The sequence below is a fragment of the Eucyclogobius newberryi genome, unplaced genomic scaffold (genome assembly GCF_026437365.1).
Source record: "Eucyclogobius newberryi isolate DKJ021-1_F unplaced genomic scaffold, fEucNew1.0.hap1 SCAF_16, whole genome shotgun sequence".
In the NCBI taxonomy this organism is placed as follows: domain Eukaryota; kingdom Metazoa; phylum Chordata; class Actinopteri; order Gobiiformes; family Gobiidae; genus Eucyclogobius; species Eucyclogobius newberryi.
Window position 1 is genome coordinate 27773755 of NW_027315790.1, and position 22089 is coordinate 27795843.

Sequence of the window (22089 nt, forward strand, 5' to 3'; positions counted from 1 at the left end):
TCTGATAAAAGTAGGAGTAGGAGTTGGAGTAGGAGTTGGAGTGTTAGAGTAGGAGTATTAGTTGGAGTAGGAGTTGGAGTGTTGGAGTAGGAGTAGTAGTAGGAGTAGTAGTTGGAGTTGGAGTAGTAGTTGGAGTAGGAGTAGTAGTTGGAGTAGGAGTTGGAGTAGGAGTAGGAGTTGGAGTAGTAGTTGGAGTAGGAGTAGTAGTTGCGAGTAGGAGTAGTACTTGGAGTAGGAGTTGGAGTAGGAGTAGTAGTTGGAGTAGGAGTAGTAGTTGGAGTAGGAGTAGTACTTGGAGTAGGAGTTGGAGTAGGAGTAGGAGTTGGAGTAGGAGTAGTACTTGGAGTAGGAGTTGGAGTAGGAGTAGGAGTTGGAGTAGGAGTAGTACTTGGAGTAGGAGTTGGAGTAGGAGTAGTACTTGGAGTAGGAGTTGGAGTAGGAGTAGTAGTTGGAGTAGGAGTAGAAGTAGTAGAGGACTTTTTCCGTTTTTAGAAGACCTAACCACAGGATACAGAAGTATTAATGGGCAGATATCGAGACGTTTTTGTTGTTGGAAAACTAAAGTCATCATCATTACTTGTGTTTAAAAAGAGTGAAAAAAAGTGTGTTTTTAAAGAAGGCTTCATGACAGAGAGCGGATCATTCCAGAGTTTTGGCTCCGAAGCATCAGAAAAAGATCGGTCTCTCCTTGTTTTTCTCTTTGTTTGAGGGACAAGTAAAGTTTGGTGAGTCGACCTGAGACGACGTAAAGGATTCCAAGACCAGGGAGACGCTTGAAAACACATAAAATCATGTTTAAATCAATGAGATAAGAAACCAAGAGCCAGTTCAGAGAATTTAAGATCGGATTGTCTTTTAGTGCTCGTTAAAAGCCGAGCGTTTCATGCACTTATTTACTTTTTGATGACTTCAAGCTTGGGTGGAGAGAAAAATAAGGTAAAATGACACTTTCCATAGAACGATATCCCTTATAACGTAATTGCGACTATCAAAACTGCACTTCCGGGTTTTTGATTGTGATAAATCTCACAGTTCTAACTCTATGGATCGACCGTCTCCGGCAGAATCGAGCGTCTCCATGAGTCTTGTGAGAAGGAATGGACGTTATAAGGGATTTTTGATTCAATATCGTCCAGCCAAAACTGGAATGATCCGCTCTCTGTCATGAAGCCTTCTTTAAAAACACACTTTTTTTCACCCTTTTTAAACACAAGTAATGACGTTGAATCGAGCGTCTCCGGCAGAATCGAGCGGCGAACGGCAGAATCGAGCGTCTCCGGCAGAATCGAGCGTCTCGGACAGAATCGAGCGGCGAACGGCAGAATCGAGCGTCTCCGGCAGAATCGAGCGTCTCGGACAGAATCAAGCGTTTCCAGCAGAACAATCCTCTTCAAAGGGCGTCTCTAATGCGGCGTGCAGAGTCGAGGGGCTTTGTTCGAACGCACAGATGTGGAGGGGTCACGACAGTTCAATAGGTATTAACTCTGCACTATACGCGGCTTATGTCGGTGCAACGGGGAGAGCGCACTCTAAACGGCGGATGCACTGTAATAATCTCCATCTGCGGTTTGTGTTCTGGAGGATTCGGAGGATTCTTTTATAGCGCGAGGAGATGAGAGAGTGTCGGGATCCAGTTTAAAGACACATTTAAGACGCTAGACTTTAAACGAAAAGTGTATTTCAAAAGGGATTTAGCGCAAACAGAAACGCAAGAGTCATCACAGTCAAAACTAAACTGAGATTTGACTACCGTATTTTCCGGACTATGCTACTTATATTTATACTTATATACCATACTTATACTCTGGAGCGACTTATATGTGATACTATTTGTTATTTTCACACTTGCAACTGAATTTCATACTCCAGTGCAACTTATATATTTTTTTTTCTTCTCTATTATGATTTTTTTTGGCTGGTGCGACTTATACTGCGGTGCCACTTATAGTCCGGAAAATACGGTAGTGGCAATGAGTGATTCTTGTGTTAGTTTAGCAGTTCTGAGTTCAATCTTGTCTCAAATGTCAAAGCTTCTGTACATGTTTTACCGTCAAAACAAAAACTGTGATTCCAATCGTGAAATTATTGTCAGAGAAAACACAATTAGACATTTGTCCAAACCCGTTCTTTTTATTACTTACTTACTGTTTGTAATTACAAATCAAATTACCGTATTTTCTGGACTATAAGTGGCACCGGAGTATAAGTCACACCAGCCAAAAAATGCATAATAGAGAAGAAAAAACATATATAAGTCGCACTGGAGTATGAAATGCAGTTGCAAGTGTGAAAATAACAAATATCACATACAAGTCACTCCGGAGTATAAGTATATAAGTATAAATATAAGTATAACTCGCATTCCGGCCAAAACTTTGAAAAAAGGTGCGACTTTTAGTCCAGAAAATACGGTATATACAATTTCCTTTTACCTTATCTTTTTTTTTTTTTTTTTTTTAAAGGTTTACCATTAGCTGTATCTTTGTATTTCTATTCAAGATAAGATAAGATCATTCTTTATTGTCTCCCATGGGAAACATTTGTCCTGAGAGTGAAATTCTTCATGAGTTTTGCTGGAAAACATATCAGAGCGATTCAATTTGATCACAATCCAATCTTTCACATCAAAACTACCATAAACAACTGTAACATCCCAACATACTCCGCCCACACAGAAACCCCATCACGTTTCCGCCTCGGTTCATTCCGACACTGATTGCCTTCACCAGAGTCCAACACCTCAGACGCTTTCCCGACGCCGCGGACTTAAAGGATTTCCCACAGCGTCCGAGGCCGCGACACTCGGAGCCAATCACTTGATTAAACAAATTATCGTCATCACAGTAATCAGAGCCGCCCCCCCGCTGCTCCGCTCCCATCGCGCCGCGGAACAGCTTCAACCGCCGCCCGGGAAAAGTCACGGATTATCGGACGGGAGGGGAGAGCGGGCGACCTTGGCGGGTGTCACAGAAAACAGGCTTGGATTTGGGGAGAAACTCGGGCGGATTATGGTCGAAAGCGTAAAACGGGATACAGGGTTATTTTGGAGGGTTGTTAATGAAACGGTTTAAGCTTTTTTTGGAGAGGACAATGGTGCACAAACCCCTTCCAAATTGGATAAAAGTCTACGGAACTGGTCTGCAGGGGAAATGATGCTATCAACATGGCTTGGAGTTTTCCCAATTAGCAAGGTTAAGATTAAAGACTGACCCAACGACTAAGGAGAACAGGCGATATATCGGTTTCCCAGATACCAGTATTGGTCCGATATTGAAAACGTGTCCGATAATTTTGTCATTTTGAACAGCAGATCGGGTAAATGTACCGTATTTTCCCCACTATAAGGCGCACTGTCAATGAATGGTCTATTTTTGATATTTTTTTCATATATAAGGCGCACTGGAATATAAGGCGCACAGGACTGTAAGGCGCATTAAGCGAAACAAAACTTGTACCACACAAAATTGCTCGAGGTCAGTAAGCACGACCAGAACTAATCCATATATAAGGCACACCATCTATTTTCGATCATTTTTCATATATAAGGCGCACTATCTATTTCCGATCATTTTTCATATATAAGGCGCACTATCTATTTCTGATTATTTTTCATATATAAGGCGCACCAGACTATAAGGCGCACTGTAGTTTTTTGAGAAAATGAAAGGCTTTTAAGTGCACCTTATAGTGTGGAGAATACGGTAAATAGAAGAGTTATTAGGCGTACACCGAATTGTTTTATACCCCAGATGAATACAGTGAAAAGTTCGTTTGTGAACATAATGATAAAATGATGTGGACGTTGCTATGGAATCAACACATCTTATCAGCTCCAGCAGCAGAACAAATGTTGGATATTGTTATCGGCTCCAAAAATGCAACACATTTGGCTCATTCCTAAATCAGAAGAAAACTACCACCTAATTGATTCAATGTAAATACAAGGAATGTCAGAGGAAGCAGAATAGTTTGCAGCTGGGATAAATGTACGAGACTAAACTCAAATGGGCAGAAAACAACAACGTGGGTCCAACGCCAGGGAGTTTTTAGGAAGCGTCAGTCAATAAAAACAAATGCAAATCAGAATGCAAACTATGCAAACTGGGAAGAAGATGTCCTCTGTTTGTTTGATAAAGAAATATCTGGTACAGTGGTTAAGGTTAATGCAAAGTGTGCACTGTCCCTGTCGGGAACTAAATGAACCAACTAACTCACAAACTAACTAATCCTTCCAAAATATTCACTACAGGCCTTTAATATTGTACAAACCTGGAAAACAAGTGAATTAGAAAATGTCTATTATTCAGTCCATTCATTATATTTCCACAATGACATTAATATCCATGAAATAATAATAGCTAACAAATAAAAAGTTTGTCCTGGACCAAAAGTATGATGTAAAACTAAAATATAAACAGTTTAAAGTAATACAAGAACATTTAAAGGTCAAAACTACAATGTTAACTTAATAATACTAGTAATAGTAATAGTGATAATGATAATAACAATGGTAATAATAATAGTGATGATGATGATGATGATGATGATGATGATAATGATGATAATAACAATGATAGTGATGATGATGATGATAATAATAATAATGATAGTGATGATGATAATAACGATAGTGATGATGATGATGATAACAATAACGATAGTGATGATGATGATACTGATAATAATAATTATAGTGATGATGATGATGATGATGATGATAGTGATAGTGATGATGATGATAATAATAATAATAATATATGTATTTTTTTTCTACAGCTTTATGTGCCTACTCTACCACCCAAACTCATTCCCTCCGACTCTGCGGCACGTTCAGGAGCGCTGCGGCGCCCTCGCTGTTGCCCGGCACCTGTCCCGTGCGTTTGGGAGTGCTCGCAGCTGTTGCGCGGCGCATTAGCCAAAGATTAACTGCGCACATTAGAGGCTGTGATCACGTTTACCTCCACGGCACTGGCACTGAGCCCCGCGCTAAAGGCTAAACCGGGCTCCCATGGCTAACGGCACGCTCGGGCTCCGTGTTTACATGTTTGACCAAATGTCTTATTAACCCCAAAATAACCAAGCAACCGGGAAATGAAATAAACGTCTGTAAAAACTAGGGTTCTTTGTACATTACCGTATTTTCCGGAGTATAAGTCGCACCAGCCAAAAAATGCATAATAGAGAAGGAAAAAAACATATATAAATCGCACTGGAGTATGAAATATGGTTGTGTGTTGTGTGGAAATAACAAATAATATCACATATATGTTGCCCTGGAGTATAAGAATAAGTATAAAAGTAGGAATATAAGTATAAGTCGCACCCCGGCCAAAACTATGAAAAAAGGTGCAATTTATAATCTGGAAAATACGGTATCTGTTTTAGAAGATTATTATGTTTTCTGACACCATTTCACTGGATTGAACATGAGCGAAATAGATGTAATACAGTGTCATCGTTTTAAAGTTACATTATGACATCATCTCCCGACCCCCCAGCTCATGCGTCGCGACCCCCACGTTGGAAACCACTGTTTTAGTCGACTTTTTGGGATTATGAGGAATTAAATGGACAACAGCGGAAAGGAGAAGTGAGCGAGATGGAGTTTTGTGACTGACTTTTCACTTTTCTTTTCTGCATACATAGTTGTTTTTCCGCAAGATCGAAATCATTTTAAGAGTTATTACCAGTGCCACACCCCGTTTTAATAATTTTTTTCGATACACAGGGCATGTTTAGTTGAAGATAATAACAGTAGAATAACTGAGAAATTAACCAATATGATCTTTTAAGAATGTAAACGAGGGGGTTCATGTTAAAGATCGAATGAATACCAGACGTGGAAACTGTTACGTACTGAGAAAATTATACAGTTTAGAATGTTGTCACCATTTTTAGCTTTTCTATTTGTTGCTATTGTGATTTTGAAACTACCACTCTCACCTTTTATCTGACCAAACTGTGTAGAGTTTGCATGTTCTCTCTGTGTGTTTGTGCCAGTCGCCTCTATCGACTAAACCATGTGAAGAACACTACTTCTCCAGCCAGATCCTGACCAAAAGATGGATTCACGGTCACCAAACAGGTTGAATAGGTGTACGTATGCTAACGCTAACACCTTCAGCTACATGACACACAGACAGAACTGTGGTAAGTGTCTGGTATGTTAACGTAACATATGAACAGTTATTCAGATAACTATAGCATAAAGAACATGCTCACAAGTTTACCAAAGCATCAGTTTTACCCCAAATCACTAAATCCACTGAATTCTTCTTCCTCTGTGTCACTTCTAAACAACTCCACAAACTCCAAAGGTAGAGGAAGTGCAGATTCTTCTTCTTCTGCTGCGTCGCTTTGAGCCTAGAGCGCCCTCTTGCGGTTGACAGTGTGAAAATAACAAATAATATCACATATAAGTTGCTCTGGAGTATAAGTCGCACCCCGGCCAAAGCTATGAAAAAAGGTGCTACTTATAGTCTGGAAAATACAGTACATGAGGACACCTTTGCCCCCTATGGTAACGAAACAAAGTGGCATCAGAAAGTTGCTCGGCGTTCATAACTACTATTTGGACAAACAGCCTCTCAAGAGATCATTTCCCTTCAACACCTCATAAGAACTGCTCGCACACTTGCAATCCAAAGCCGACTATGTAATGAGAAAAGACTTCCCACATGAAAACATAAAGCCGGTTGCGCATTCGCGTCGCACCTGGTCCATTCGCCACATTGCACTCGGTACGCAGTTGGCGCGGTAGCAGATAAATCCCCATTGGAGAAGCCGAGCGGGGCACTTCCTCCTGCGCGTCGTTCCCAGCGTTAGCTCATGGGCCCAGCGTTCTGAGTGAGTCACTGTCTGGACCTGCTCGGATGATGCGGTCACACGCTCGAGACATCTGAACACATGTGGACGAGGTCAGCGTTCGGCGAAATCGGCCGTGGGGCAAAAGGGGAACACCGACTTAAAACGCCGGACCGTGAACTTTGCATGTTATGTCACACCGAGGAACAAAAAGAACCGGTTTTAAATGTGTTTTGCAGGTTGTATTACAGTGTGAGTGTTGTGAAACAGAGATTATCTTATTGCATGAGATGGTTTTACAGTATGAACGGATTCTGAAACGCATGAAGTAGTCGACTAAAGACATGCTTGGTGGACGAAATACATGACTTTTGCATCAATTCATCAATTAAAAGGGAAGCAAGCTCTGAAAAACGTTTGGATCTTGTGTGAAAACTACAATGTAAACAGTGGAGTACTAGTAAACAGCATCTTCATAAGTAAAAAGTCAGATTAAACTGTCAATTCACTGACAAAACTCCAGTTAATTCCATGCTTTCTCCTTTCTGCTGTGGTCTAATCTTAATTAAAGATTTACTTGACAGGAAACACCAACGATTGATGCGTACAGCCCAATATTCGATACCATTTTGTTTGTTAATTAACATTTTAGGCGTGTAAGTTTTATTGGACGGTGTAGCAGGGCGAGATCGGTCGATATAGATTTAGTCGATTCATTAGTAGAGCAATTATTTTACATAGATGATCAGGGTTTATATGGGAGAACAGGAGAAAGAGAGTTATCCGCAGGTTTGGGAGTTTAATCTGCCTTTTTACAACTATTACCTGGTACTTTTCTGTCTAAAATGTTGTTTTTGCATAACCTTTCGTGCAGTTGTCATCTTGTAAGTGCAGTTTGGTGTTAGATAAAGCTTTTTGCCTGTTTTACACCACTTATTTAGTTGAATAGGCATGTTTTTTGTCCACCAAGAATTGATTTTTACAATTACGAAGGTGTTCAACAATGAAAAATATGACTCACACATCAGTCACCAGCAAACCATAATAAGTGTATGAATAAAATAACACGGGAAAAATGTATGCCTTGTCTAGGTTCAAACAGATCAAACCTATACATTTTTAGTATTAAAGCTGTTCATATGACATCACATTTGCCATAAAATACAACCATGTTTCAACTGTGGGTTCCACTTCACTTCCCAAAGACTGTGAACTACTGTCTCTACATGTTCCATTTCTGCTTTTGAGTTTAACGTTTCGCTAAAACTTGTGATGAAACATTACATTTTTTTATGGAACTGTATCAAATATCATGGTGCTTTCTACTGTGGTCACTTACATACATTACAGAACAGTTCAAATGCCCCAAAATCTCCTGATAAATCCGTCTGGTTTGACAACGTCTCTCTGCCCGTCCAAATGTCTCGCATCTGTTAGCCATTCCCACCGCTCGTATCTCAGTGACGTCGCCTCATTTTCTCCCCCTGCTAACTCCTTCCAAAGATTTCTACGGAAAAGAAAAGAAGTAAAAAAAGAAAAGGCCACGGCACATTTAGCACATCTGCGCTTGCTCATATTTACGAGTTCGCTTTATCGTTTCCAAAAGGCGCCAATTGATATCTGCAGTGGCTTTCCTCCCAGAATCCAAAAATGTACTCCCTCAAGTCTGCAGTTGTCGTTTCGCTCGCCCCGTTATCGCGGAACAAGGCTCTAGACCGGGGTTAGAGAGTGTAAATCAGGCTGGCGATGCTGGGCGTGACACCGACCACAAATTACAGTCCACGGCCTCTTAATTTGAGCTGATTTTTTTTATGGGAAAAGGCACGGATTTCACGGGCGGTCGGGGGGGGAAGCCGATGCACCGAGCTGTCGTTAGGGTTGTAGCTCGAAGCAAATGGCGGTCTGCGGGGTAAATGCATGTGAGAACGGAGAGCTTCCACAGACTCTAAAGATAACAGCGATTATGTTTATTGGAGAAAGCTCATTTATCAGCGACGGGAGAGTTTGGTTAGTTTGAGTCTACACTTGGTCACTGACAGGGCAGCGTGATCGGATGCAGCTCAAATGTTCAAACTCAAGCAACTTCAGCTATAAATCTGCTTTCGTCATGCTTTGTTGTGAGTGGCAGACGGCTTGAACCAATCACGGTGAAGTGTGAACTCCCAGAAGAAGCAAACTGTTGTAAATAGTTATCTTCTAAGGGAAAGAGACCGAAATCATGATCTTGGTTCTGGAAAATGTGAGCCCAATGTCGATTTCTCTCCGTGTCGGGGTGGGTTTCCTCCAGCTTCTCCCGTCAACCCAAAGCTCGCACCGTAGGTAAAATCCTCCAGCTCTGCTCCTGATAAAGACCTGGAGATGGGACCTCAAATTGCATTGCAGGATGGGTCAAATGCAGAGAAGAAAGGTCCCAACAACAACAACAAAGTGAACCTTAAGACGTCTTTCTCACATCATCCAAAGACATGCCAGCGATTCCAGTTTAAACCCCAAAAAAGTCTTCACTTGCCCTTCTGTGCCTTTGTGAATGTGATCTGTGAGTGATCGGTGGTGATCGGAGAAGGCTGCAGGCACAGAATGTTAGCCACAGCTTTGTCAGTCAGCCTGAGGGCAGCTTTATCATTATGTGAGAGTCTTTGCTAAGTCTTGTTGGCATAACTCCAGTCACACGTGAGCTCTGACCAAAATAGATGGCGTGACATATTTGCAGCCGAGTGAAGCACTAGGTAAGAGTAACTAAGTTTTTATCATTACATATGTTTCCCTTCTTTACAGAAATGCAAAACAAACGTGTCAATGACTGAACTGTGCAGGTGGTTAGAAACAATGCGAAATGTAGAGGTTTGCACACTTAAGCAGCTGCAACAACATACAACTGGCATTATGGGACGTTATTATCTGATAAATATAACTGTAGAGCAAACAGAAACACAGAAGGTTCCTTGTTGACTTGATTTCCCGCTCGCTATGCAAGAGTAAAAATACGCAGTTCGTGGTGTGAGCGCATTCCTGGGGCCCTGCTCGACCGCAACGACAGCGCCGGGACCGGTCACACTGTTTACTGGAGCCGTGCGCGACCTCCGGCGACCTCTGACCTCCTGCCAGCTTTCACTCACCGCACACTTCTGCCCCAGACAGATTTAGGCTCGGGCCACCAAACGGACACCAGCCTGGGCTCGTGCAAAGCGGCGAAAAACGGTAAGCTCCACCATCTGACAGAGGCTTACACTTTTTTTTGTCATCATTTCTGGTACCACATTACAATAACTACACTTTATACTGCTTAAGAATGATTCAGACTCAGTTAATAACTCCTTAACTATAGTTACAAAGTCTGAAACATTCGACGATTTGTTCATTATGACTTAAAAGACACATATTAAGCAATGTTTTTTGAGGTTTTAACCCTGTTCTAAGATTGTTCCCTCATCAAAAACATACCTGGATCAGCATTTAGCTTAAATCACGCTAGTTTGATGAATACTGTTTAGAAACTCCTCTCTCCTCCGAGCTTCAAAAACACTCCGTTCTGAATCTCCCGAAAATCTTCTGCTGTTTAATTAAATAAATCATGACCAGACTGAAATAATGGATTTACCTTAAACTGTGTGTAATTCCCTCTGCAGCCAGTAGAAAACACAGTATTTATTTCACACTGTGTCTTTTTTATTACTTTCTGACATAGATCCAGACCATTCAGAAACTATTCCGGAATTTTTCTCCAATTTCTCCAGTGGTATGTTTCAGCTTTGATATCAAATGAGTTCAGTCCTCATGTGAACTACTTAATGTATAATAATAGGGTAAAAGAAAATGACTGAGAAGGATATGACGGGGGAAACGAAACTCGGAAAACCCACGTCGACACATCATGAATTTCCATTACTTCCAAAGATTTTACTAGACACTAATTTCTAGACACTTATTCAAGTCACACAAAACCACTGAAGGGCCCGAAATTCCTGACCAAATGGGAAACTTTAAAGACGAGTTCAACCGGGGTCTTTCCACATTTTTCCATTTGCAAAGCTAATTCAACCATGCACAAAGATAGAACTAAAACGCTAGAAAGTGTCTGATTTCGTGAGTCTAAATACTTTTAAAGCATATTTTTTCGGTGTAAATCAAGATGGCGTCGACCCAAAATAAGCCAAAGCAGACATTGGTTTTCTAATGTGTTTTCCTTGTGCATGATGCATTTTTAAACCGCCAAACACCTACTCGACTGAAAAGGCAACACTGAAACTATTTAGGGGACTTTACTGGTACACACATGTTTAAATGGCCAACAAAAACGAGGAAAGAGGAGGAAGGAGGAAGGAAGGAGGAGGAGGGAAAAACCGAGGCGACTCCGAAACATACGTACCACAGATGTTTGCAGAGTTAAAGAAACGTAGGAGGCAAAAACCCGTTCGCCTCATTTAGTCCAAGCAGATGTGAGTGGGAATGTAACGCCAGGAAACCCAAATGGCTATAATGACCGAGCCTCCAAACAAAGTGCAGTTTATTGACAAAGGAAAACAAAAGCGCAGATTTCTTTTGCGTTCAATGGGGATTTTATAACATGTGGGCGTGGCTTTTACACGGGCTGGACAGTGAAGATGAAAAACAGGTTCAAATCAGCATCAAGTAACTATATAGAGAAAAATATACACGTTTTTGTGTGATTTGACATATCATATTGCTGTAAAATATAGCAGAAAAGAGGAAATATACATCCGCATTGTTATTTCACATGATTTATTCAGAAGAAACGTTCTTGAAGTGAAAACACATACGTCTTTGTGTTGTTTTATGAAAAATTACAGCCAAAGAATCAACTTTACCAACCACCCAACCAAGTACGAGTCAGGTTTGTAATGAAGCAAGCCCACTCACGGTAAGATCACAGGTTTTTATACATTTTCAGTGCAGTAAAACATTAAAAAAGGCATATATTTGTGTCTATTTTTTGCTAAAATGCTGCTGAATCACCACAATTCTTTGTTTGGAGACTTGGACTGGCCCTGGTTCCGCTCTTGAAACACATGACTTGCCACAGTGAAAAAGTCTGGACACACCCCTGGCAGAAAACTGCAGAATTATGAATTATTAATAGTTATACTAGGGACAGACGTACAATAGACCGGGCAGATGCTGCGTTTGTGACAAGGAGCAGTTGGAACAATGGCTGCTTGTGTCAAAGTTAGATGGAAAGTTTGAGCTGTTGACTTTGGAACACCAGATGATGAACAAGATCAAATGTTCTGAGCGTTCACGAGGGAGACGGTCAGAAACATGTCTCACAAATAATGGATAAACCTTTGATGAGGAGAAAAACATTATTAGGCTTGTCACGATATCGACTTTTGTCACGCAATATTCATTCATCCTGGGTCCATTTTCTTTGAACTTATGAGGACATTTTTGTTTTATTGTCTTGGTGGTGCAATACAATGTCAGATAGAGCAGCGCAATTAGTGGAAATTAAATCGAAATTGCTGTTTTAATGGACGCAATTAGCAAAAAGTACCGTAATTTCCTCCACAAACAAGCAAAACGTTTGGTCTTATTCTGCATAAAAACGGCCAACTCCGCGTATTAAATTTCTACAAATATGTTCAAAAATACATGTGATTTTTTAATATTTCTATTATTATTTATTTGTCAGTTTATGAGCTCATTTGATCTCAGTATTTTTATTAATTCTCCTGGACGTGTTAAAAATTGTGAACTCTGAAAAGAATCCCAATTGCAATCGCAAAAATTGTCAAACGAATGATGAATTAGTCATTTTGTCCTAAATTCAGTTGTAGAGGATTAAATAATTAACACAAGCATTTCTGTTTGCTCTTTATAAGTTGCAGCTCATGTATTTTTAACAACATTACTTAAAAGTTAAAAAGCTTCCTGGGATTATTCTGCTTTTTGGCGTTTTAATGTGTCAGTGGCATTAAACAGTTTCAATATTGTCGTTTATTGTGATATTTTCTTGTATTATACTGTACATCTCACTCCGCATGTGTCATACGTTGTTAGCAACTAAAATAAACCACTAAACCGGTGCGAGAGCCGTGATGGAGGTCAGGAGTGAAGATGATTTAAAGCCAGATGCTCCTCAGCCTCCGCAGCCGCCTCCTGTATTTTTAATGCCGCTCTTTTATTCTGCATTAACCCAGAATTCTGCCCTGCTTCTCCACGTGCAGCTGCCGGGGCCCAAAATGTACCTCCCAGGTTTCATTTCTCTAATAAATTCACTGTTTGCCTTGCGCAGCAGAAAAGGGAATATCCATTTCTTGATTTGAGGCGTTTTAAGGCCGTGTTCACATTGTCCTGGTTTGATTCTTTCGTTGGTCCAGATCCGGGCTCATGATCCGGTCCGGGTGGTCCAAACGCGGCGCTCAGACCACTTTTTGTTGGCCCTCGGGTTGCTTGATGAATGGGCCCGAATAACCAAAAGTACAAGAACTATTTTCCTATCATAACTTGTATGATGTGACGCAGTCGTAGCATTAATGTTCCAAGTCTTATTAAAGTGCGGTGGCTCAGTCAAACCCACATTAAAGTCAACATTTGTCATGATTCTTTGCAGCTTTTTTCATAGTTTTGGCCTGGGTGCGACTTATATGTGATATTATTTGTTATTTTCACATTTGCAACCGCATTTCATATTCCAGTGCGACTTATATGTTTTTTTTTCTTCTCTATTATGCATTTTTTGGCTGGTGAGACTTATACTTCGGTGCGACTTATACTCCAGGAAATATGGTACATGTTTCAATACGATCGAGTCCCAGTTAAGTCGCAATTTTGATGTTGCGTGCAAGTATAACCGTATTTGGCCGGTCTAAAACGTTTGGGGTATTTCACATGATTTCGAAAATTTTAGTGAGATTTGTTTTTACTACTTTTATTTACTCATCAAGGGCAATAACCTTTTCCCCTTGAAGTTAGAAGACAAAAAAAAACATAGAGCAACAAAACAGGTCGTAAACATTCCAAACGACTCAAAACTAGATGAAATTATGTGTTTATTTGGTGTTTTCGCGATGCAAAACAAACTATAATCCTTCATCATATCAAATTGGGTTCAGATCAATCAAAAACACGACACAAAGAGAAGACAAGGAGCAAGAAAAAAGCAATTACAGGCTAAAAATAAGCAGTTTTATCTCAAAAACAGCAGACAGCAGAGATAGAGGCCAGTCCTTCCCGTTGCTGTGTGTGCGCGACCCTCTGTGCGCCATCCAGGCATTATGCAACCGCTAATGGAGTCCACAGACGGCTGAAAAAACACAAACCTCCACCTCCTCTCCCCGTTTTTACCCACAATCCATCTGTGTCGGAGCCCGGAGACGCCGTGTGAGTGCGGACACATGCTTTCTCTGCGCGGACGTCGAGTCTCTGCCCGTGAAACGTGCCGAATATCCAGGTCAATATGTTTTTATTGTAAAGTAAACTGCCCCCGAGCAAAGCACTGTAGAACCGAGCGTTTATTTGTTCTCTTCTTGTGCCGGTTTATTCAAAGGTCGCGCAGGAGGAGCAGGAGTGCTGTTAGATGTAGTTTATTGTGTAGTTGCAAGAGGAAGACATTCTTTGGTCAGGATTGTATAGTTTTAAATGAATTGGGAAGAAACGTTTATGTAATTCAAAGACAAAAATCCAACATCCACATTATGAATTGATATTCAAACTGATCAACAAAACCATAAAATCCAATAAATAGAACAAACTGTAGCTTTTTTGAACAGTTTTAGAACGGTTTTGATCGATATCGGGACTCGTAAATATCAAACAGTAACATCAAAGTAAATACTATTACTTTGGGTCGAACATGCAGTATCAAATCAGTATGAAGTATCGTAAGTATCGAAATTTTAGTATAACAACAATATTCCAGACCGAGGAGATTGTTCGCTTCAGAGAAATGTTGCGCTGACACGTAAGACAGGCATTTTCGCTGCTAAAATATCAATTAAAGACGGTTGATTTGTGTAAAATGAGCGTCAACAATGCAACTCTTTCTCCGTGCGGACTGAAAACGACTGTGAGGTCTGTCTGCTCTGCACAGAATGACATCGCAACATCCTGAAGGGCGATACAACAACCGTGTGCAGTAATATACCAAATCTACACGCTACATGCTCGGTTTTGATTGCAGTTTACCACCGTGAATGCTCTACGATTGTCTGATTTCTCGTCTCTTTCTCCCGACAACACAATTTCCTCTATAACTGCTGCAAAACTTTCCAAAAACTGGTTCATGATTTCCAGAAACGCAGAATCAAACCTTGTTCCGCACAAAACCAACAGACATTTCACCATCAAAGTGCAGCTCGGATGGATATTTGAACGAGCTGAATGAAAAGCGTCCGTTTAGCCTTCATTTAAATGGACGGAAATTGGTATTTTTGTTGTTTTTGTTCAGCCAAGTAATAACCACATGACACAATTACGACTTTTGGTCCAACAAATGTTTAAAAAAAGATGTATAGCTCTTTTTTTGTGGTTAGCTGTGATGTTTCTGGCGATTCCGATCACAATTTATGCTTTTGACATAAGGAATTCACTTCAAAGTGTTGAAGAATTGTAAACAAATCCAGGCGCATGAGGCATTTTGAGGGAAATTATGAACTGCTGAAGAACATCATGCATTTTTGAACCGCAGTGTCTCACGTTGCAGTCTTTATTCATGGCACTGTGCTCTTCTTTGCATGAAAACGCGTCGGCATCCGCAGCCTCATTCATAAAAACCCGGAAGGAGCGTTGCCGGGGCTTTTATGCGCCGACACGTTTGAAGGGCTGATGGTTTTGAACGAGCACTCTGAATAACACGAGAGGCTTTTAGAGCAAAATGACTCACGTGTATCACTCGACAGCACAGGCACAGGTGAGCTCGCTTACCGGCAAGGAAAGACGGTTTTGTGCAAATGGATATGAACCTGCTGGAGACAGACTAATGTGTTAAGAGTGTTTGGTTTCGTGAGCTGCAATAAATATGACAAATAGGAGATAGTTCTTAAGAGGGGAGACATGAGTTGAAAACATATTCTTCATAAACATTCAGCTTCAGTTTAAATTGGTATTATTATTTGCATATTAAATGTCTTTGTAATCTTTGTAAGTCCTTGTGATTGTTAAATATGTATTTTTGGGCTGTTTCTGTGCAAAACCAGCCTATTTTTGCTCATTTGAACTGTTTTTGTATGTGATTATAGACAAACGTTTTTTGGTCCGTTCTCTGACAGTGTATTCTCACATCTGAGCTGCAGGGGGAGCTCTATCACTTAAGCTACTTAGTTCTGCTTTCACCTGTATTTAACCAGGAGAATCTCATTGTGATTAAAAATATAGAAAACTTCAGGGGAGACAAACACGTGCAGTAGTTACAACTTACAAACAAGCAATAATAGCGTGATAACTCGAGGAAGTGCACATAAACAAGAACAAGTGCACATTAATGAGTCTCTAATACAGGGGTGTTCAAACTATGGCCTGGGGGCAAAATGCGGCCCTCAGACCAATTTTTGTTGGCCCAATCACTAAATAACAAGCATTTTGATGGGATATGGACCTAATATTATGTTCCCAGCCTTAATAAAGGTGTAGAAGTTCATCAAATTCTACATTTTAAATGATTCACTTCATGGTCATGTTGTGTGTGGCCCTCCGCTCCGTATATGTTCAACATGTGGCCTTCTGTGGACACCTCTGCTCTAATGCTTCGACTTAAATGCATTTAAGAAAAGGAATGTTCCAAGCAAAACAAGCTGAGTGGACAAAGGCTTTTCTCTGTGCAGGCCTTGGAACGAAATCCACCTGAATGAGAGAAGAAAACATATGCTAAAACCTGATTATTAGAGTTAGGCAGGGAATAACCAAAAGTGCACCTCAAACTACGCACGTCCTTTGCCTCATTGCGGTCACATTTTGGGCCTGTCGCGCAATCCAAACACCTTCATCTCTGACCAAAACAACAGCCCAGAAGACCTTAAGAATGCGTTTAAAAAGTTGCTTGCACCTGTTACTTTTCCGCATGTCGTTGCGAAAACACTCGAAACCCCGGCTTTTGTCCGACCGCAGTGTTTTGTCGTCTGTAATTTGTGCCGTGTTTGAGTGCGAAGCAGCAACAACAGCAGCTCAGTTCGCCTCCTCCACAAACTGTTATTTAGCCCAGGTCCTCCCAGGGCTTCCTCTGCGGACACATTTCAAGGAGGAGGAGGAGGAGGACAAACACAATCCACACGGCGATTAGCGAAGCCGTACTGTTGTGTTCAAACGGGAAGATTCAAGTGGAAGTCTCAGCGGTCCTGGTCTTTTCTCTAAAGGGCAGTTTTGGTGTTAGGACGGCCTCATAAACCACCAACAAACACTCGGGAAGAGAAGCACCCCAGACCCAGAAAACCCCCCGTCTTATTCCAGAGGAGCCGAGGGCCAAAGCGACCGAGCTGACACCGCGCGGGAGGGTATGCGATCGGGTTTAAGGGAGGGCATCTGATCGGGTTTAAGAGAGGGCCTCTGATCGGGTTTAAGAGAGGGCATACGATCGGGTTCAAGGGAGGGCATACGATCGGGTTTAAGAGAGGGCATACGATCGGGTTTAAGAGAGGGCATACGATCGGGTTTAAGAGAGGGCATACGATCGGGTTTAAGAGAGGGCGTCTGATCGGGTTTAAGAGAGGGCATACGATTGGGTTTAAAGGAGGGCATACGATCGGGTTTAAGAGAGGGCATACGATCGGGTTTAAGAGAGGGCATACGATCGGGTTTAAGAGAGGGCATACAATCGGGTTTAAGAGAGGGCATACAATCGGGTTTAAAGGAGGGCATACAATCGGGTTTAAGAGAGGGCATACAATCGGGTTTAAGAGAGGGCGTCTGATCGGGTTTAAGAGAGGGCATACGATTGGGTTTAAAGGAGGGCATACGATCGGGTTTAAGAGAGGGCATACGATCGGGTTTAAGAGAGGGCATACGATCGGGTTTAAGAGAGGGCATACGATCGGGTTTAAGAGAGGGCATCTGATCGGGTTTAAGAGAGGGCATACAATCGGGTTTAAGAGAGGGCATACAATCGGGTTTAAGAGAGGGCATCTGATCGGGTTTAAGAGAGGGCATCTGATCGGGTTTAAGAGAGGGCATCTGATCGGGTTTAAGAGAGGGCATACGATCGGGTTTAAAGGACGGCATACAATCGGGTTTAAGAGAGGGCATCTGATCAGGTTTAAGAGAGGGCATCTGATCGGGTTTAAGAGAGGGCATCTGATCGGGTTTAAGAGAGGGCATACAATCGGGTTTAAGAGAGGGCATACGATCGGGTTTAAGAGAGGGCATCTGATCGGGTTTAAGAGAGGGCATACGATCGGGTTTAAAGGAGGGGATACGATCGGGTTTAAGAGAGGGCATCTGATCGGGTTTAAGAGAGGGCATACAATCGGGTTTAAGAGAGGGCATCTGATCGGGTTTAAGAGAGGGCATCCGATCGGGTTTAAGACAGGGCAATGGCAGCACTGTGCATCGATTTATCTGGAATGATCGTTTTTTGTGAGCGCGTCTCAAATAGAAAAGTCACAATATCACGTTTTACCGTCACAATTTAGCGCCATTATATTATTATTCCTATACAATTATTCACGATTATTGGCGCAAAACAACTGCGAAATCCTCAATTCTTTTTCATTCTCTCTTTTCTGATCAAATCAAACTTTCCAGCTGAAAAAGTAATGATATTGTTGCATAAATAGCTGGTGTAATTGTGAGCACATTTGGAATTATGAGTACATTTGGAGCGTAGATTAAAAAGAAATCACTCGCCCGAAGCCAACGTTACACAAAACATAAAATATGAGAACACAGTGTTGAATCTAAATCAAAGATAACGCGATTGTGCTTTTGATGTAGATTAGCTCGGTTTGATATTTGGCTGTTTGATATTCATGACGCTTCATGTATAAATCATAAGCTTGTAAACACGTTCTCAGTGAAAATCCATATAAAACAATGACTCTTAAACACATCGATCGGGTTAATTGATGATTCACGATTTTTCAGCTCACAATAAGAGCAAAAAATCACTCATTGAGAGAATTTTAGAAGCAAAATTCAAACTCAAACTGTTCCCATTCAGAAAGATTGATTTAAAAGGCTGGTTTTCTGGAAGAATGTCACCTATTGGACAATGGGAATAAAAGTCAATTAAGGGTGAATAATCGTTCTTCTCACATTATTTATAGTAAGTGACTTTATTCTCTCAAAACTGCACAGAACACGTTTTTTCCTCCATTAAATGTCCGTCGAGCGCGCCGACGACGGCAGCGACAGACTTGGACGTCGCATCGTTATCTCTCGACACGTCGGGGATAATTGAAAGCCCTGGGCGTCTTATTTCCGATGCGTCGCTCGAACGTTTGCGTGGAATCGATGGCGCGCGCTGGGTTTGAACGGGACCCTCGGGGCGGCGGACGGACGGCGGATTTCGATCGGAAAACAAGACGTCGGGGAAAAACACGGACGACGTCGAAACTGTCGGAATATTGAATCGGCTGCAAAAGACAATTGAAATGCCACGCGGAGGTGCAAGTGACGACGATGAGACACTGTTTCAAGGCAAAGGTTAAAGGTTGTGTCAAGCAATTAGCGGGTTAAACAAGTGCACCGGAGAGAGAGGTCAGAAAACCGATGTCCAGATACTATACGATACTAAACTGGACACTCATTTCAACAGAAGAAAAGGGGGGAAAAACACAAACGGGACAAAATGAGATGTTTCTTTACCATAACTACAAGACCACGAAGTATTATTAAAGAAACTAATGATTTTATGTTGAAAATTCTAAAAAATAAGAGTATTTTTATCACAGGTGTGATACGTTTCCAAACTGAATGTGAAATGAATTGTGACCACACCGGTTATTACTTTAGCTTTCAGTTTTGTACAATTCTGATAAATAATAATGTGTTGCTGCTGTTGTTGTTGTTGTTGTTGTAAAAACCCAAGTATTGGTATCTATTGAAAAAGATGCATGGATTAGCATTTATTGTGCGACTCATCCTAGAAACAACTATTTGCTTGTTGGTATCCACAGATAGAATCGCTTAGATCTAAGGAAAGTCCTCCAAAAAACACTGAAAAACCCATTTATCGGTATCAATATCGGGATTGAAAATGATATTTTAGCACATTTATAATTCCATGTCAGTCCAAAACCTGATAATCGGAGTTAGTTTGGGAATAATAATAAAGTATACCAATCAAGTGACCAAAATATGCAAAAAATGAATAACTAAATAGATAAAAAACACCGACAACTTCAGCTTCTTCACACAAACAGACAAAAACCTTGACTCAGACAGAGGTAAGCGTGTTGGAGGACTGTTCTTCTCAATCAATACTTAATAATCTGGATTTATTGCCGATCGGGGACTAAACCAACACCCGAACAGCCTTTAAATCTTCTAATCATCACAAGCACTCACTGACATGAACCGAGACGCCTCATAACGAGATTAATTACAGAAATACAAAGTGCTAAAAATACCGTAGGTCCTTGTGCAAAACAGCGATTCCTTTAAACAACAGCAGCCCCCAGACGAACTGCAGCCGGGGGGCGCTGTAACCACGTGTCGGGGGGGGGGGTGTCAGTCCCAACAAACCGGGGCCAATTTCCCGGGTGACACAGGCTCTGGGGGTGCGGACAGGAGCGGAGAGGCCAGGCAGCTGGGACCATCCATCACGGACAGGAAAAGGGTTTACGGCCAGCGCGAGGGGCCGAGCGAGACCCCGGGACTTGGATCGCGGCCCAAACGTGGACAGACTTAGGCACATGTACGCAGGGGATGTCGCGATAATTGGGTCAATCGATTCAGGTCACAATGTAATCGGAATTGTAATAATCAGAAGCAAAATGCTGCACAAATTCATCTACAAATGCAAGTAACAGCCAAGTAAAAGTGTTTGTATGCAGATAACTAGTGAGTATTAATGACTTATACGTAGTTTATTAAGGAAACATATGTTAAAGCGTTACCGAAAGATTAAACCATTTCTTATTTTCATCAATAATACACTTTATATTCTCATTTGGTTGATCGTGTATTTAGAAATGTCTCAATGAACAACAGAGATAATCGTTTGACCATTGAATACTAAGATAATATAGTCACAATAATACAATTTGTCGAGTGTCGTTACTGAAGCCCAAACTTGACCTTTTGTGAGCTGTTTTAAAACGATCTGCAGCTTTTTCAGAGCCAATAAAAGACCACAAGGTTTAATAAAGAAAGTATTATTATTTTGTGTTGAAATTGTCGGTAAGTCGTCGTAAACAGTGACCCAAAAGAGAGCATTTATAATTATTGTGGTATCGAAATCAGTATCGACAACTCTATCTAATTAGCAACCAAACCACAATGAAAACACACTAAATAACAGCACTTTGTTGATGTTGCCATGTGATTTTAAAGTTCTGATAAAGCTCAATATCCCTGTTTAAAACTGCTCAGGAAACATCACATTTTGTCATTTTTGTGATTTTTTTCCCGGTATCGATACTTCAGTTTAGTGTCTAGTTTTGAGTTAAGTTTTAGTGTTGATTTGATATACTTTTGACAACTTCATGACATAAATAAAGTTAAAAAAAGTGGCCAATTCCTAACGCTGTCCTTGAAACACAGAAAAAAAAGCACATCGCCAAGTTTAAAACGTTAAGCACACCTCACGCTAACTCAAAATTACTTACAAATATAACGTAGAAAGCACTCATGTCCATTTATGAGCATAAAAACAACTCCACAAACGACTTATCTCCTGTTTAAAGTGTCGTTAACCGTCATAACCGTTAAACCGGACGTCGTTTCCAACCCCCACGTTACATTCTCAGTTTTCGCGGGGCTTGGGACCGACACAAACGTGCACAGTTCAAACACTCCCGACACTTTCGACAGGCTGCAATAACACGTCAACATAAACCTAACGCAAAACTTAAAACCCGAGCGGGTATCGCCATGGAAACCCGCACATACAATCGCGATTTTATTCTGAAAATCAACAATAATAACAACAACAACAACAACATTTGCGTCTGCGTTAAAGCTCATTGAAAGTGTCAAAAACAAAATCCCCCCGCGAGCTTCGCCTGTCACACTCGGGATCCAACGGTCTCACTCGGGATCCAACGGTCTCACTCGGGATCCAACGGTCACCCGAGCGCTCCGATCCACGCCGCAACGTCCACGCGCCATCCCGTGACACACGCAAGAAAACGGGAAAAAAAAACACGCAGAAAAACAGAAGCCAAACAGCAGCAG

The 22089-nt window shown here is 41.3% G+C and overlaps 1 protein-coding gene across 1 annotated transcript in view; it reads right to left on the reverse strand.

Moving 5' to 3' along the window:
- The window catches only part of sdc2 (syndecan 2), an 81908-nt gene that overhangs the window by 59498 nt on the left and 321 nt on the right, over window positions 1–22089 (reverse strand). The gene's annotated exons all lie outside the window — the stretch shown is intronic.